Source organism: Hylobates moloch, unplaced genomic scaffold (assembly GCF_009828535.3).
Source record: "Hylobates moloch isolate HMO894 unplaced genomic scaffold, HMol_V3 SCAFFOLD_5, whole genome shotgun sequence".
NCBI lineage: Eukaryota > Metazoa > Chordata > Mammalia > Primates > Hylobatidae > Hylobates > Hylobates moloch.
The window spans coordinates 73,254,772-73,269,821 of NW_026652280.1; the positions used below are offsets into that span (position 1 = coordinate 73,254,772).

The following is a 15,050-nucleotide window of genomic DNA, read 5'->3' on the forward strand; positions in this document are numbered from 1 at the left end:
CTTTCACTGTATTTACCTATAGCAGCAGCCAGTCTAGACTGATAAGATTCAATTTCAGCTTCCAGTCTTTTCTTGCTTTCTTTTTCCTTCAACAGTTTGGAATCGAGCCTTGTATTCTCAGCTTTGAGATCAATAAGCTCTTGTTGATAGTGGAATGCTGTTTTTGTTATCATTTCCTCTTTGAGTTTTATACACTTTTCAAGGGCAGCATTTGTTTCTTTAACAATTTTAATGTCCTTAAGATATTTATTTTCTTTCTCCAGGTTGTCATTTTTCATTGTGCATATTTCCTGAGTATAGCAATATCTGTATTCAAAATACAATTTTCATCCATCAGATCTTTCATTTCTTCATGGTTATGAAAATCCTAAATAAAAGAAAGTTTTAGCTAGTACTCAAAAAATAATATATCACGATTACCTCTGAAGTTAAAGAATAACCTGCACATCCATACACTAAAAAGGTTACTGTAAGTGGATATCCAACTGGAGAAATAGTTGAAGCAAAACTTTGAACCTTATAGAGCATAAATTCCAAAAAGTTCAGAAATTTATTCAAAGTCAATGAATTTATAAAAGTAAACACACACACACACACACACACACATGCACACCAGAGAATTTTTAAGAATTTCAGAATTGGAAAAGCCTTGCCTTGAATTACAACAAACTCAAAAGCATAAATTAAAGCATTAACAAATTTGACTAAATTAAAATACATCAAAAAATTTGCATTTACGCTTTGATATCTAACCCATACACCATCCTATAGTAAGAACCTTAGTTCACATGCATTTGGACAGATAAAATTTCCCAGAGTTATTACAGTTCTGTTTCACTGATAACATTGTATTTCAGTTTGACTCTTTTAACACTTTTGTAGTCAGTTATAAGAATTACATTTACTAAATCATAAATCTAGACATTAAACTAGTCACTCCTATATACATTCATTGATGAACTCATCTAGTTACCACAATTTTGAGAAAGAAAGGTTAAAAATGTACGCAAGCTACAGGATTTTCCCCAGGACTTCTGACTCTACTTCTAGTTCTCCAACAGATCACAGTTACTTCTGTGGTGCAGGTATATCAATACGAAAGAAAACTTTTATTTCAAAACACCAATCACAAATAAGATAAAATTTATAGTGCTCTTCTTAGAATATCTTGAAATTATTTGTGATTGCAATAATTTCTGTTTCCTCTTTATAATATTAGGTACAGTAATCAATATGAAATAGGAGAAAGTACAAGGAACAATTTTAATGGGAACAAAATCGTTATCAATAGGTTATCACTAAGGATATATTATGGCATATTATTGTTTTCAAAAGCTCTTTGTAATAAAATAATATCCTATGTGGATGCCAAGATTTATAATAAATATTAATAATTGTACCTGTAAGTGTCATCGTTCATTTTTAAAAATGAGATAACATTTCTGGTTTGTTTTAGACCTAAATAATATATATTAAATCAAGTGGATATTATAAGTAACACTGATAAAATAAAGTTTAAAATATAGAATTTTTACCAAAGATTGATTTACCTGACTTGGAGTATTTCTTGCAGTCTTCGGTTTCATCTGTAGTGATTGAACAGTCGGTTCAAGTTGTTTTGCTTCAACTTCTTTCTTATATTGTTTCTCTTTCCTTTCTAATTCTTCTCCATTTTTTTTGTACAGCATGTTAACATTTCTTTTTTCTTCATTTTCTTGTTTTGAGGTGCATCTGCAGATAAAGGCATTTATCTTAAAATTTATTTTGTTAAAAAATAAAGAGTTCATCCTGTGATCTACCTCTGCAGATGTTATTTATTATCCTAATAAAATTTCTATGTTCTGGATTATTTTTCCTTTGCAGTTCTCAGATATTTAATTTCTCACTTCAACATCTTCAAAAGAATGCATACACTTGAAAAGTAGTAAGGAAAGAATATTCTGCTAAAGTTTTTGTTACTAGTCACTCTAGTATATATTATAAAAAAGGATACTGGAGGAGAAGTTACAAGTTCAAAATTACCTTTTCAAATCACAGTAATAATTACTCCCTAATTAGAAAAGGTCATTTACAATCAACTAAATTTTTAAAGTTACTATTTATTGAGAAGCATATAAGTTCACTAGAAATAAATTTTCATCTTTATGAAATATTGCAGGTGTCTCTCCAAATGATTTACAGGGTAAGATGTCTCTCACACAAATTATATCTGCAGATGACTGTCATCCAAAGCTAGGCTAAAGAGTCTAACATCTGTTACTCCACACTTTTTATAATTATTTCTTAATACTTTCAATTCAACTTCTTATTACATATATTTTGTATATTTATTAGCCTATTGTTCATTATGTGTAATATATAATTAATGCACTTAATAAACGTGTGTATGTTTACACAAGTTGTGTTTTCCTGTGAAATCTAGTCCCAGAAGTGAAGCTGTTGAGTTAAAGGGATGTCAGGTTATTTGAAATTTTGATACACAGCACTAAGTTACCCTTCAGAAATAATTTACCAATTTCAGATACCAACAGTGTATGAGAATGCCTTTTTCCTCACATTTGCCAACACTAGTAATTACTTTTTAAATATCAGCATGACTTTACAAAATATGTCTTATTTTATGTTAATTTGCATTTTTCTGATTACCAGGCAGGGCTAAATATCCCTGGTAAAAATATAAAACTTGTTAATCATAAGGAATATTAGTCCAATTTTGAATTAGTTTATAGCACAATGACAATTATCTCCTGTGAAATACTGCTATAGGTGGCCAGGCACGGTAGCTTACTCCTGTAAACCCAGCACTTTGGGAGGCCGAGGTGGGCAGAACGCCTGAGGTCAGGAGTTCGAGACCAGCCTGGCTAACATGGTGAAACCTCATTTCTACTAAAAATACAAAAAATTAGCCAGGCATGGTGGCACATGTCTGTAATCTCAGCTACTAGGGAGGCTGAGTCAGGAGACTCACTTGAACAACGTAAGCAGAGGTTGCAGTGAGGTGAGAATACACCACTGCACTCCAGCTTGGGAAACAAGAGAGAAACTCCATCTCAGAAAAACAAACAAAAAAAACCAAACCAAACCAAAGCAAAACAAAAAAGCACACTGCTATAGGCTTACTTACCTATCATGCTCTTCCTTCAGTTTCTTGGGAAATTACTGGGGATATGTTTTCCCAATCTTTCTTTGTTGGGTTAATCTGTCAGCAGCAGCAGAAGATGTACTATGACATATATTTTCTGACAGTTGTATTTTTTCACTTTTGATTGTATTACTTCCTTCTTTGACCTTTAATAAAAGTAATATGAATAATACTTGTTATTATTTTATTCAATAAAAAGAACTTTTTCCCTGATTTTTTCACTTGATTCAGGTTAACTATCACCATTTTAATGATAAAAGTATTTTGTGCTTACTTTAATTTTATCATTACACATAATTATTATAATTATAAGGTACTCTCATCATTTTATCATTGAAATTTTTGTCAAGTCTGCTCATTTCTGTTTGAGTGAATGGAAGAATTTTCCAAAATTTCAAAAAGAACTCTTCTCCATTTTGTGCTTTTATTCGCATCCACTCTTTGCTATCTGATATAAATGTTTATGCTGTCTGGCTGGCAGAAACAGAGGAATAAAAAGACACAGGCATAACATATGTCTTCTGTCTTTACCATCTGGATTTTACATGAAATAGCCAGATTAAGAGGATGTGACCTTGTAGAGCTTCAGGAACAGTAAAGAATTTTTCCCTTTTCTGCACTAAGCTATTCTTTTCCCCACTGCCTTTTATCTCTTTTTTTTTTCTTTGAATCCTGGGATACCAAAAAAGTAAAGATTCTCCCTGAACTATGGGAACCAAAGTTTACCACAACACAAGAAGCAGAGTGAAACTGCTGAGTTTCTAGTGCAGAATTCTGGAAAACAAGATGCTTCCCAGATTTCACATTTAATTACCATAAAAGTTTACAGGTGGAAAACATATGGTACAGTTACCTACTTTTAGCCCCATTATCTACTGATAATGGGAGTCAAACCAACTGAGACATATTAAGTGTTTCATCCAAAGCTCCTAAGGTGGCATTCCCTAGCATTTCATGGCACCAAATAACATGATACAATTCCGTATTGCTGAATTACATAAATTACCAGATAAATTTATCAAATTAAATATATTAAAAGTCTAACTTGAGCAAAGCAATTTAATGCCTCAGAGGGTGGAAAAAGGCCTCATCTGCTTTTACTTTGAAAGAAGAAAATCTCTAGATTTTTGTCTATCTTTAGAATACAATGTACAGAATTCAACTTTCTACTGAAGAGTCAAAGGCTAAATTTTTGGCTAAGAAATTATGCTTCTTATAGGATAAAAATCATGCATGCCAAAACATACCATACTATATTAAACAACATAATGTAAGGTCTGATTCAACAGAAATATTAGAGAGTGGTGATTTTTTAAAATATGTAGAAGTATACATTTGTTTTCAAAAATATCGGAAATAACCATGATAGGACTATAAGTTCAAACAGTTTGAGCTAAGCAGATAAACTTGCATACATGAAAACACATTAAACAGACTCATTTGGCTGGGAATATTCATTGCAACTCTCAAGGCTAGACGTGTTTTTGTGGCTCGTCTCAGTCATTGCTTCCCTCCCATTGTATTCCCACTCTATCATTAAATAAATGTAAATCATCTCTAAATGAATACAGAAAAAAGAATCTAGAATCTAGAGCTTATTTCTTTAGCAATTTCTTTATGTTGATCTGGTTCAGAAGGTCACATGGTATGTGGCTGAATTAGTTTCCCAGCTCATACGCCACTTGGAAGACTGATAGAGACTTAGGTTGATTAATGAACAAACATTATGAGAACATTCTCCAGAACCGTTATTTAGATAGCAGAACTCATCTACTTTGACACATAATTACACATTTAGATAACCCCACTGTACCTGTACACATGAGATTTTCTTGAATAGAAAATTTGACTAAATCAAATAATTGATAAAGAGAAAAAAGAAGCAGCAAGTGAACCTCTGTCTTTTTGAAGTTGGACTTTCTCTTTCTCCAAAGCCAGGAACTCTACTTGTAACATGCCTACCTCATTCTTTTTTACTATTATTATACTTTAAATTCTGGTACATATGCACAATGTGCAGGTTTGTTACATATGTATACATGTGCCATGTTGGTGGCCTTGGAATATCTTGCTGTAAGTCTTCTAGCTATATTTTTGATGTTCTCTCACTATGTGGCAGAGAATAACTCACATTTTATAATTCAAGATTCATGCTTTTGTAGTTATTAGCACTGGGATTGTCATATAGTGGCTTCTGGAATAAGCACTGTATTGGTTTTCTGTTTTTATAAGTATCTGTAGCAGCAGAAATACTGTGGCTTTCTGTCTGAATCATATGCTTCATTTCTTTCGGGTGGGTAAACCACAAATCAAAAAGACTTTCTGGATCTCTAGACTGAGGCCAATGCCTAATGTCTAATTTCCAATTAGTGGTATTTGGGTTTATATTTTTTGCCATTTGCATGTCAAACTCTTCATCATCTTTCATTTCAATCATAATTACTGGGTTCCTTAATTTTCTGGTTTCTGTATCATTACAAAAATTTTCATCATCTGTGTTAGAAACAAGCTATGTGTCTGGTTTGTTATCATTTTTATAGTCTGATTTATTTTCATTTAAATGAAGCTTAGAAGATGACTGGTAAGTGTATTTCAGGGACCTGGAGTGTGAATGGAATGAAAAGACATTTGACATGGGCTTCCTCTGTTCAGGCGCTGCCTGGAATGCCACAGAGTTAGACCCTCCAGATGCATCTTCCTCCTCACAATCAGGGACATGATTCATCAGATTAGAGGGCACTCCTTTTTTGTTCGTCCCTCTTTAGAGTTACTATGTAGAAGCTCTTCCTCAGGGCAAGCAGTAATTTTGGGGTTTTCAAAACTTTCACAAATATTCAGCTTGAAATTGTTTGTAATGGATTTTAAAGAAAGTTGTGAATATACAGATAGATTATTCCCTTTATCACAATTCTTACCCAGTTCTGGTTTTTGAGACTTTTTTTTTTTTGGCAGGTGCAAAATGGAAAACAAATTTGCTTGTTTTGTTTCTCAGATGTCTTTTCTGTCAGAGTGCATGTTTTAAAATTAGCTTTAATCAAGTATAAACAAAGAAATACTAGAAAATAATTAAAATTTAACTGTGAAACTTAATCTATGTGTTGCTACTCTTAAATTATGGGATTGTAACTAAAAAGTGAAAAACAATTTGCCATGGCTTAACATAGGACAGAAACATGAACTGGCAAGCTGAACTCTCAGTGTTTGTTTGGGCTAAACTTAATGCATGATGTGTTAAATCTACCAGAAATAAATTCAAAGATGGTATGTAGTATTATAAAAGCTTCCTCTCTTACAAAGATTTTACCTCAGCATACCAGAAAGAGTGAGCCCCTACAGTGCATTACGTTTCCGAAGATTAACTAGAGACTGGGCAAACACTAAATCATTAATAGCCAAACTGAACACCAATAAGAAAGACAAGCAAAATTTTAAATTCTAATTCAAATGATATACTATGATAGTGTTATGTATATAGATAGATTTTCCGCTTATATCCACTTCTAATATATTTTAAGTTCCACTAGTGATAGTGGATGGATTTTTTAAATTTTAGTAATATTTAGTATGTATTTATGTTGAAATAAAGTTATTGCTTATACCATGACACCAAAGGTCCCATTCCACAAGGTAGGATTTTCTTAATAGGCAACCGGGTTGACTTTTATGACCCTATTCACTCCCTGAACACAGACACAGAAGTCAACTGGTGACCACAAAACAGAATAAATCTTTAAACTTGGCACTGGTGACCAACAATATAAAACTGCAACATTTGAACCACTCTCAATGATGACTCCTTTAATGCTAGCTTAACTCAGTAGTCATCGTTGTTAAATTGTTCATAATTTCTATTCCTTAGTAATATGACCCAATATTTCATGTTACCTTCATATTATGAGTAATGTTGTAAAAATAAAAGAGCAAGATAATTCTGAAAATTTATTGCCTCAATTCCAAGGGTAAAGACAGCTATGAGTTACTAGAGATAGTAAGAATTACCAGAATAACTAATAGTTACCAGAGATAGTAAGAATATCTTAAGTTTCATAACTGGTTAAAATGTTTTAAAAATTAAATATGAAATTATGATCTATCGGATTCTAAAGGTATTGTCTAAAAGGTCATGTCATTTGGACTATGCTTTGTTTCTAAAGCAAAAAAAAAAAACCAATATTAAACAAGAAACTTAAATTTTCATATACCTGTGGTTGCTTCTTTTCACTTCTTTCACACCTTTCTTGCTCTTCCTCTGAAGCCACTGGCAAGGCTTGTTCTGTTGACAAATTCATTGGTTTAGTTCAAATGAACTAAGAACAGTTAGATAAAGATTATAATCTTTATAAAAATAAATAGAGAGTAACATTTCTTTGTATTTTATATTTTGAGAGTTTAAATGAAGCTTAATGTTTACTGAAATATTTACTTCTTTAAGAAATACTTCTAATTATCCAAAACTTCAACAAACCACTTGGAGAGACACTAGATATCACTAGGTTCAAGCCATACAAAATCTCAGGGTCACTCACAAATTGTTCCACACAACATAAATAAACAAAACTGTTGGAAACAAAACAAAATTTTGAAATAAGTCAAAATAATATACCACGTAACACTTTAATATACTTCATAACTATCTTTTTAACAAGACACTAATTGAGTTGGCAGTTACAAATAATTTGCAAAATTATTGTTGTTTATACCCTAATTAGTGTGCACCCCATTTTTTACATTGCAAATGTTTTCCCCTACTATTCTGAAACATTTATTTTCATCTTTTAAGACTCAGAATGTAGGCTGGGCATAATAGCTCACATCTGTAATCCCAGCACTTTGGAAGGCCAAAGTGGGAGAATTGCTCAAGGCCAGGAGTTTAAGACCAGCCTGGGAACCATAGATAACCTTGACTCTACGAAAAATTAGACAGACATGGTGATATGTGCCTGCAGTCCCAGCTACTCAAGAAGTTTAAGTGAGAAGATCCCTCAAGCCCAGGAGTTTGAGGTTGCAGTGAGTCTTGATAATGCCATTGCACTCCACCCTGGGTGATAGAGTAAGAATTTATCTCCAACAACCGAAAAAGAAAATAAAAAAGGCTTAGAATGCTGTGTGAAGTCTTCCTTGATTCTAGCTCTTTCTCCACACACACAGGTGTCTTCTTCTTGGGGCTCCCTTAGTACTTTGTCAGTTTTTCTAGTGTTACTTTACCATCTCAACTGCACATCATGTCTTTACGTGTTGATCCCCTTTGCTGCTAGACTGTAGAGGACGATCTTTGAATCATCTTTGCATAAACAGTCTTAATTTTGCTAAATAATTAGTTATTGAGTTCCTGCTAAGTGTTAGGCACTGGGGTATAAGGAAGGAACATAAAACCTGTCAGGGATGGCTTTCCTAAACATCATGCATTAGTTGAGACTTAGAGAGTGACGTTAGCCAGATTAAGTGAGGCAGGGGCAGGAAAGATTTAGCACATGCCAGGCAGCAACAAGAGAGGGAGAGAAGCCTCCAAGAGAGTACGTAGTTCTCTGCAAAAGAGGAATGGTGAGGGGGCCATTGCCAGCAGCTCAGTAATTCCAGAGAAAAACGCAGATGGGGAAAGGGCTACGGATGGAGATTTGGGCAGAAATCAGTTTTCTTTTCTTTTCTTTTCTTTTTTTGGGACAAGGTCTTACTTTGTCTCCCAGACTGAAGTGCAGTGGCATGATCTCGGCTCACTGCAACCAGGCCTCCCGGGTTCAAGCACTTCTCCTGCCTGAGCCTCCTGAGTAGCTGAGATTACAGGTGCATGCCACTACCGCCTGCTAATTTTTGTATTTTATTAAAGATGATGTTTCACCTTGTTGGTCAGGCTGGTCTTGAACTGACCTCAAATGATCCACCTGCCTCAGTCTCCCAAAGTGCTGGGATTACAGACATGAGCCACCATGCCCAACCCAGAAGTCAGTTTCTGAAATCCTTATATAAACCTTTAAGGTGCTTGGACATTAGGTATTCAAGAGTGGTTCATGGATCTGTTTACATTAGAGATAATTAACTCTAAATACTGTGAGGAGCATAAAATTCTGAGGCATATAAATAAATGAACAAAGATAAAATATAAGGCAATGTTGCAAAGATGATGCAGGTCTGAGGAGATGTTTTCAGAAATATTTAGGATATAAGTATCAGTGGCCATTATAAGAATGCGTTTTTATTGAATGAATAAATGTATATATCTGGGTCCCTGGAGAAATATGCTCTGCTCATTACCTTACAAATTTTATCAAATGAGAAGTAAAATAATACACATAAACTGTTTCAGTTACTTGTATTTACTTTACACTTTTTCTGTTTCAGTTTTACTGTACCGAGGAAATGCATTTGGGTTTTGTGGTTGTTGTTGTTGTTGTTGTTTTTTGAGATGGAGTTTCACTCTTGCTGCCCAGGCTGAAGTGCAGTGGTGCGATCTCAGCTCATTGCAACCTCTGCCTCCCGGTTTCAAGCGATTCTCCTGCCTCAGCCTCCCGAGTAGCTGGAATTACAGGTATGTGCCACCATGCCCAGCTAATTTTGTGTTTTTAGTACAGATGGGTTTCTCCATGTTGGTCAGGCTGGTCTCAAACTCCCAACCTCAGGTTATCTGCCAGCCTCAGCCTCCCAAAGTGCTGAGATTACAGGCATGAGCCACTGCACCCAGCCATATATGAGGATTTTGTTTTAAAAGTTCTGTTTCATGGATCTACCAAGCTCATAAGAAAATAAAAGCAAACAAGTCATTTGCATAGGTATGAAACTTTGGATTTATAGCTTGTCATCACTACTCTAGAAGAATATCATCATGTTTTGTGAAACAAAATGTTAATTCTAGACATAAGGGGAAAAAGAAAACTATAGGGGTGAAAAAATATTGCATAATTTATTACTGTTGACCTCATCATATGAGTGATTAAGGACACTGAATTTAACTTGTATGTGAAGTAGACCCCATATTAGCTGCAGTTAATCAATAGACCAGATGTTCTAGCAGAATTAAATTTGATGCTCCTGTGTTATCTTTAAATGACACAGCTCTTCTGAAAACCCGTACTCGTAGTCCATGATTATCCATTAAGACAAGGTGATGGAATGTGTGAATACAGCTGAGGAGACACCACAAGGCAAATGCTCAATGGTTCCCATTAATATTGGGAAAATCAACACTATAATACAGAAAGCCATAGGCATTATTTAATATTTGGTTTTGGAAGGTATTTTTTAGTGACACTGCATACAGTTGTACCTAATAATTGCAAAATTACAGATGTAAAAATAAAACAAAGGCACATTGTGTTTGAGTAGGAAATCTGTAGATGTCTAGCTGGTTTTCCCATCCAGCCCCAAAATTCGAAATATAATCATGGTACACATACTCAAATTTATGTTAAATACTAACCTCAATGAAATTACTCTTTCTCCTCATTCTCTTTGTTATTTATATGTTGCTTTCCTTAAGGGAAGAATACAAATGCCTTGCTAAGAAGCATTCTCTTTGGTTGTAGACTGCATAAGGGGAGTAAACACAAAGTACATTTGACCACAAAATGACTTTTTAAAAGTCAGAACTATGGTAGCATGAAGCCAACCAAGGTAATATAGAATAAAATTTTCTAGGCTTCTTTCCCTTCTTTGCTTTCTACTCTAATAACTGCGATTCACACAGGTAATGAAGAGTATAATTCCCTGATAGAAACACAGCTCCAAGATTAATCCTTTCTTTGACTATGAAGTTCGTGTGTCCAAAGTCTGTAATTGCTGTCTGATTTTTGATCACTGATAGTGATACAGATATTTATCATCAGCTCACAACTTCCCAAATCTTTGAAAAGTCTTACTATTGATGGTTCAACTAGTAGAAACATAATCTAAAATATCTGAAAATAAAGTTTTTATTTATTACAATGTAAATAGTAATACAAATTGTAATAAGGTGTAAAAGTTCTTTCTTCACTGAAGCAGTACCATGTTGTCCTCTACCCCACAAACACACTACTCCCTCATGGTCTAATGTATTTTAAAAGTCCTGTAATTGCTATTAACTCAGACAAGTTTACTTAACTTGTTCTAAGCTTCTGTTATTCACTACAATTTACTTTCAATCACTCAACCATCTCTATTGCACATGTTGTTTTCCATCAGAAATTTGTTTATTAATAATTAAGATTCTTCAGGGATAAGAAAATATTTGAATAACTAAGTTTGTGCATAAACACATTAAGGTCAAATACCCATGACATTATTGTGTGTTTCTGTGTACTAGAGACAAAAACTTCAAAAAAAATTTTAATGAATATACATTAAATTAAAAACTGCTTTCATTAAACTGAGATGATCTTCCCTCAATGCATGAATACCTTCGGAATTCACATAGACCAAAGAATTGTATAAAATATAATAGCCTTCAAAATCTTATTTGTAGCTGGCACAGTGGTTCCTGCCTGTAATCCCAGCATATTGGCAAGCTGAGGCGCGCAGGTCACCTGAGATCAGGAGTTCGAGCGCAGCCTGGCCAACATGGAGAAACCCCATCTCTTCTAAAAATAGAAAAATTAGCAGGGTATGGTAGCATGTGCATATAGTATCAGCTACAGTTGATAATAATATTATTATTATATTATATTATATAATAATAATATTATTATTATTAAAGTTCCTGGCATGGATATCACCGTGAACACGTGGACTGATGAGGAGAAAAGGGACCATTAAACAGAGGAGCAAATCAAACCTGAGGGAATCAACGTCATAGCTGATGGTGAATGTACAGAGTATTTTAACTCAACACATCAGAGGCATTGCTGCCAGCACGCCACAAATAAATTCCTCTTGTCCTGTCGCTGAGGAAATACACAGTTGGGATGACAGTTCAGGTGAATGTGTGATTCACCTCTCATCAAAGAAAGTGTTCTACATTGATCAGCTAGGATGCACACTTATGAAATGACAGCTAATCAAACTACTCATTTTTCCCATGACCACATGGGCTACTGCAGCACCTACATTTCTCCTATCCCCTCATTTGGCCTTGAATTAGATCTCCTTGATCCACTCATGCAAGGCAGTCCATAAAACACATCAAATAAACCATGTCGAATAAGCTTCCAATATAAAAATATTTATCAAAAATAGAACACTGAATCACCACAGACTTGCTGGATACAAATATACTTTTATATTTCAAAATCAGTGTAGTATTTATTGAAAAAGAGAATTTTGGTATTCACAGGATGAATTTTATAATATGATTGCTTCTAAAATTAACGAAGTTTGGTATAGGATCTTACACTGTAAAGGACTTTTATAAAATAGCTATCATATCAAAGAACTGGCTATCTCAAAAAAAATTAGCCAAAGCATCTATATGCAACTTAATCACATCTTATTCACTCATGTCAGTGAAACTTCTCTCTCTGAGGCCTGACAGTTATCAAGTGAAATGAGCTGCTGTGGTTTACCCCAATTCTAGCACTCCCTCCTGCCTCCAGCACTCTCCACAGCAATAACCTCTTTTTTGAGACTGGGCATATGCCAAAGCAACTGGAAGTGAGTTGTCCCAAGTTTACTTGGCTTTAACTCCTAAGACCCCAGCAAATGTCTTTCTTTCCTCCCTCCATGTCCTTTCACAATCCCTCTTCCTTTGAAAAAGTGATTTTTAGATCTGTCATCCTGATGCTTCCCTTCCTAACAGCTTTTTATGGATAATTGTGACCACTTTGTTCATCCATATTCAGCAGTAGTATACACCTGTAATTTCTCTTTTTTCATCTCATTTTCCTTCCCCTGTGGCTAGAATCATGCTCAGAAATAAAAGGAAAGTAATGCTTTCCCTGCATTCTGTTATTTTTTAAATTGCTGTCAAATGTTAATCTAAAATCTCAGTGTTAAGATTCCAGTTGAATGATACTGGAAAATATATTGTAACCCTCTTTGCTACTGATGACCTATTTCTAATTTATTTTCTTTTTAATTATGGCATAATTTCTCAACACATCAAAACTTATACACACTTAAATATTAAAAAATAATACAAATGTAAGCAATATTTTAGATACAATATTTAATTGTTAGATACATTAGGTATATATTACTTATAACATTCCATTATATAAAAATTCATTTGTCTATTTATTCAGATTAAACAACTATTAAGACTGAATGTATCCTGCCTGTAACCCCAGCACTTTGAGAGGCTGAGGTGGGCAGAACACTTGATCCCAACAGTTAAAGACCAGCCTGGGCAACAAGGCAAAACCCTGTCTCTACAAAACTCAGCCGAGCATGGTGACACAGGTCTATGGTGACGTAGCTCTATTGTTTCAGCTACTTGGATGGCTGAGGTGTGAGGATCACTTGAGCCCAGGAAATGGAGATCAGAGTGAGCCAAGATCTCACCAGTGCCCTCCAGCCTGGGTGACAGAGTGAAACCCCATCTCAAAAAACAAGTAAAATGCTCCTTACATGGAAGACTATTCTAGGTACTCCAGGATACACACAGATATGTTTACTGACCTCCAGTAGCTTATGGTACCTCCAGTAGCTTAATGATTATTTAAACAACTAAATAGAAAACCTTCTGAAATTCAAAATTTCAGAATATGATATAAGGACTTTGAGTGGTTATTTCATTTTATTTTATTTTTTAAGATGTAGTCTTGCTCTGTCACCCAGGCTGGAGTGCAATGGTGCAATCTTGGCTCACTGCAACTTCCACCTCCCGGGTTAAAGCGATTCTCCAACCTTGGCCTCCTGAGCAGCTGGGATTACAGGCATGTGCCATCATGACTGGCAAATTTTTGTGCTTTTTTTTTTTAGAGACAAGGTTTCACCACATTGGCCAGACTGATCTTGAACTCCTGACCTCAGGTGATCTACCCACCTTGGCCTTCAAAAGTGCTGGGATTACAGGTGTGAGCCACCACACCTGGCCAAGTGAATATTTTAAATAAACTACAGCGACAAAATTATGATGATAAAGACTTACCATATTGGTATTAAGAGTCTCTGCTTCTAGAGCTGGTTATTTGCAGCAAAATACATGTTATTCAATTAGATGAAGTGTTTTATATAAACTCTTCATGGACAACTCATAAAACACACAAAAATCCCTTTTCAATACAAATTTTGAGAATATCAATTCAAATTTCTACATTTCCACAATTTACATTTTTAAATCAGATACAATGTTGCCTAGGCTGTTCTCAAACTCCTGGGCTCAAGCAATCTTCCTGCCTCAAATTCCCAAGTAGCAGGGACTACAGGTGTACACCACCACACTCAGCTATTTTTCTACAATTTTAAATATTATTTTAGTCTCACTACAGAACCAATAATATAAGTAGAGAAACAATCTCTCCTAAAAACTATATGCTACCAAAATAATAAGTTTCCAAGAACAAAAGCTATATGCTGTGTGCTGAACATTTTTGCCACTAAAAATTACCAGGAGGATTCCATGATTACTGCAAGTAATTTGATCCACTGAGGATTTATACAGGCATAAATATTAAGAAAGTCACACTCATATGATTTAAAAGTCAAAGTATTAGTATTTATCCAAATAAAACTTAACCAAATTTCATATTTCCTCTATTGGAGAAAGCATTTCCTAATGTGATTTTCCTGTCACTGCTTATTTTCCAGTTCATTTTTTTTTCAGTTCCCACTCTGTCACAGTACTTATCAATCTTTGTTAGTTACCAAAGTTAAACAATTTTTTTGAATCAACTAGCCATATGTATGTTTTTCTCTGACCAACTTTCCATTACCACCATAAAACAATGATAGGTAAGCCACTGCTAAATTTGAGAAGTAAATACTATGCAAAACTACATTCAGAGTGAGAAAAATAATTTTACAAGAGACCACTTTACCTTAGTAGCAACACTCAAGTCTT

At 34.5% G+C, this 15,050-nt stretch overlaps 1 long non-coding RNA gene and 1 pseudogene across 1 annotated transcript; both read right to left on the reverse strand.

Moving 5' to 3' along the window:
• LOC116467827 (ankyrin repeat domain-containing protein 18A-like) overlaps positions 1–15,050 on the reverse strand; it is a 76,548-nt pseudogene that overhangs the window by 37,326 nt on the left and 24,172 nt on the right.
• LOC131383480 (uncharacterized) lies at positions 258–3,199 on the reverse strand. Its single transcript, XR_009213529.1, has 3 exons — positions 3,125–3,199; positions 1,551–1,731; positions 258–367 (listed from the first exon to the last, which is right to left on the reverse strand). It is a non-coding gene; the product is annotated as an uncharacterized LOC131383480 (long non-coding RNA).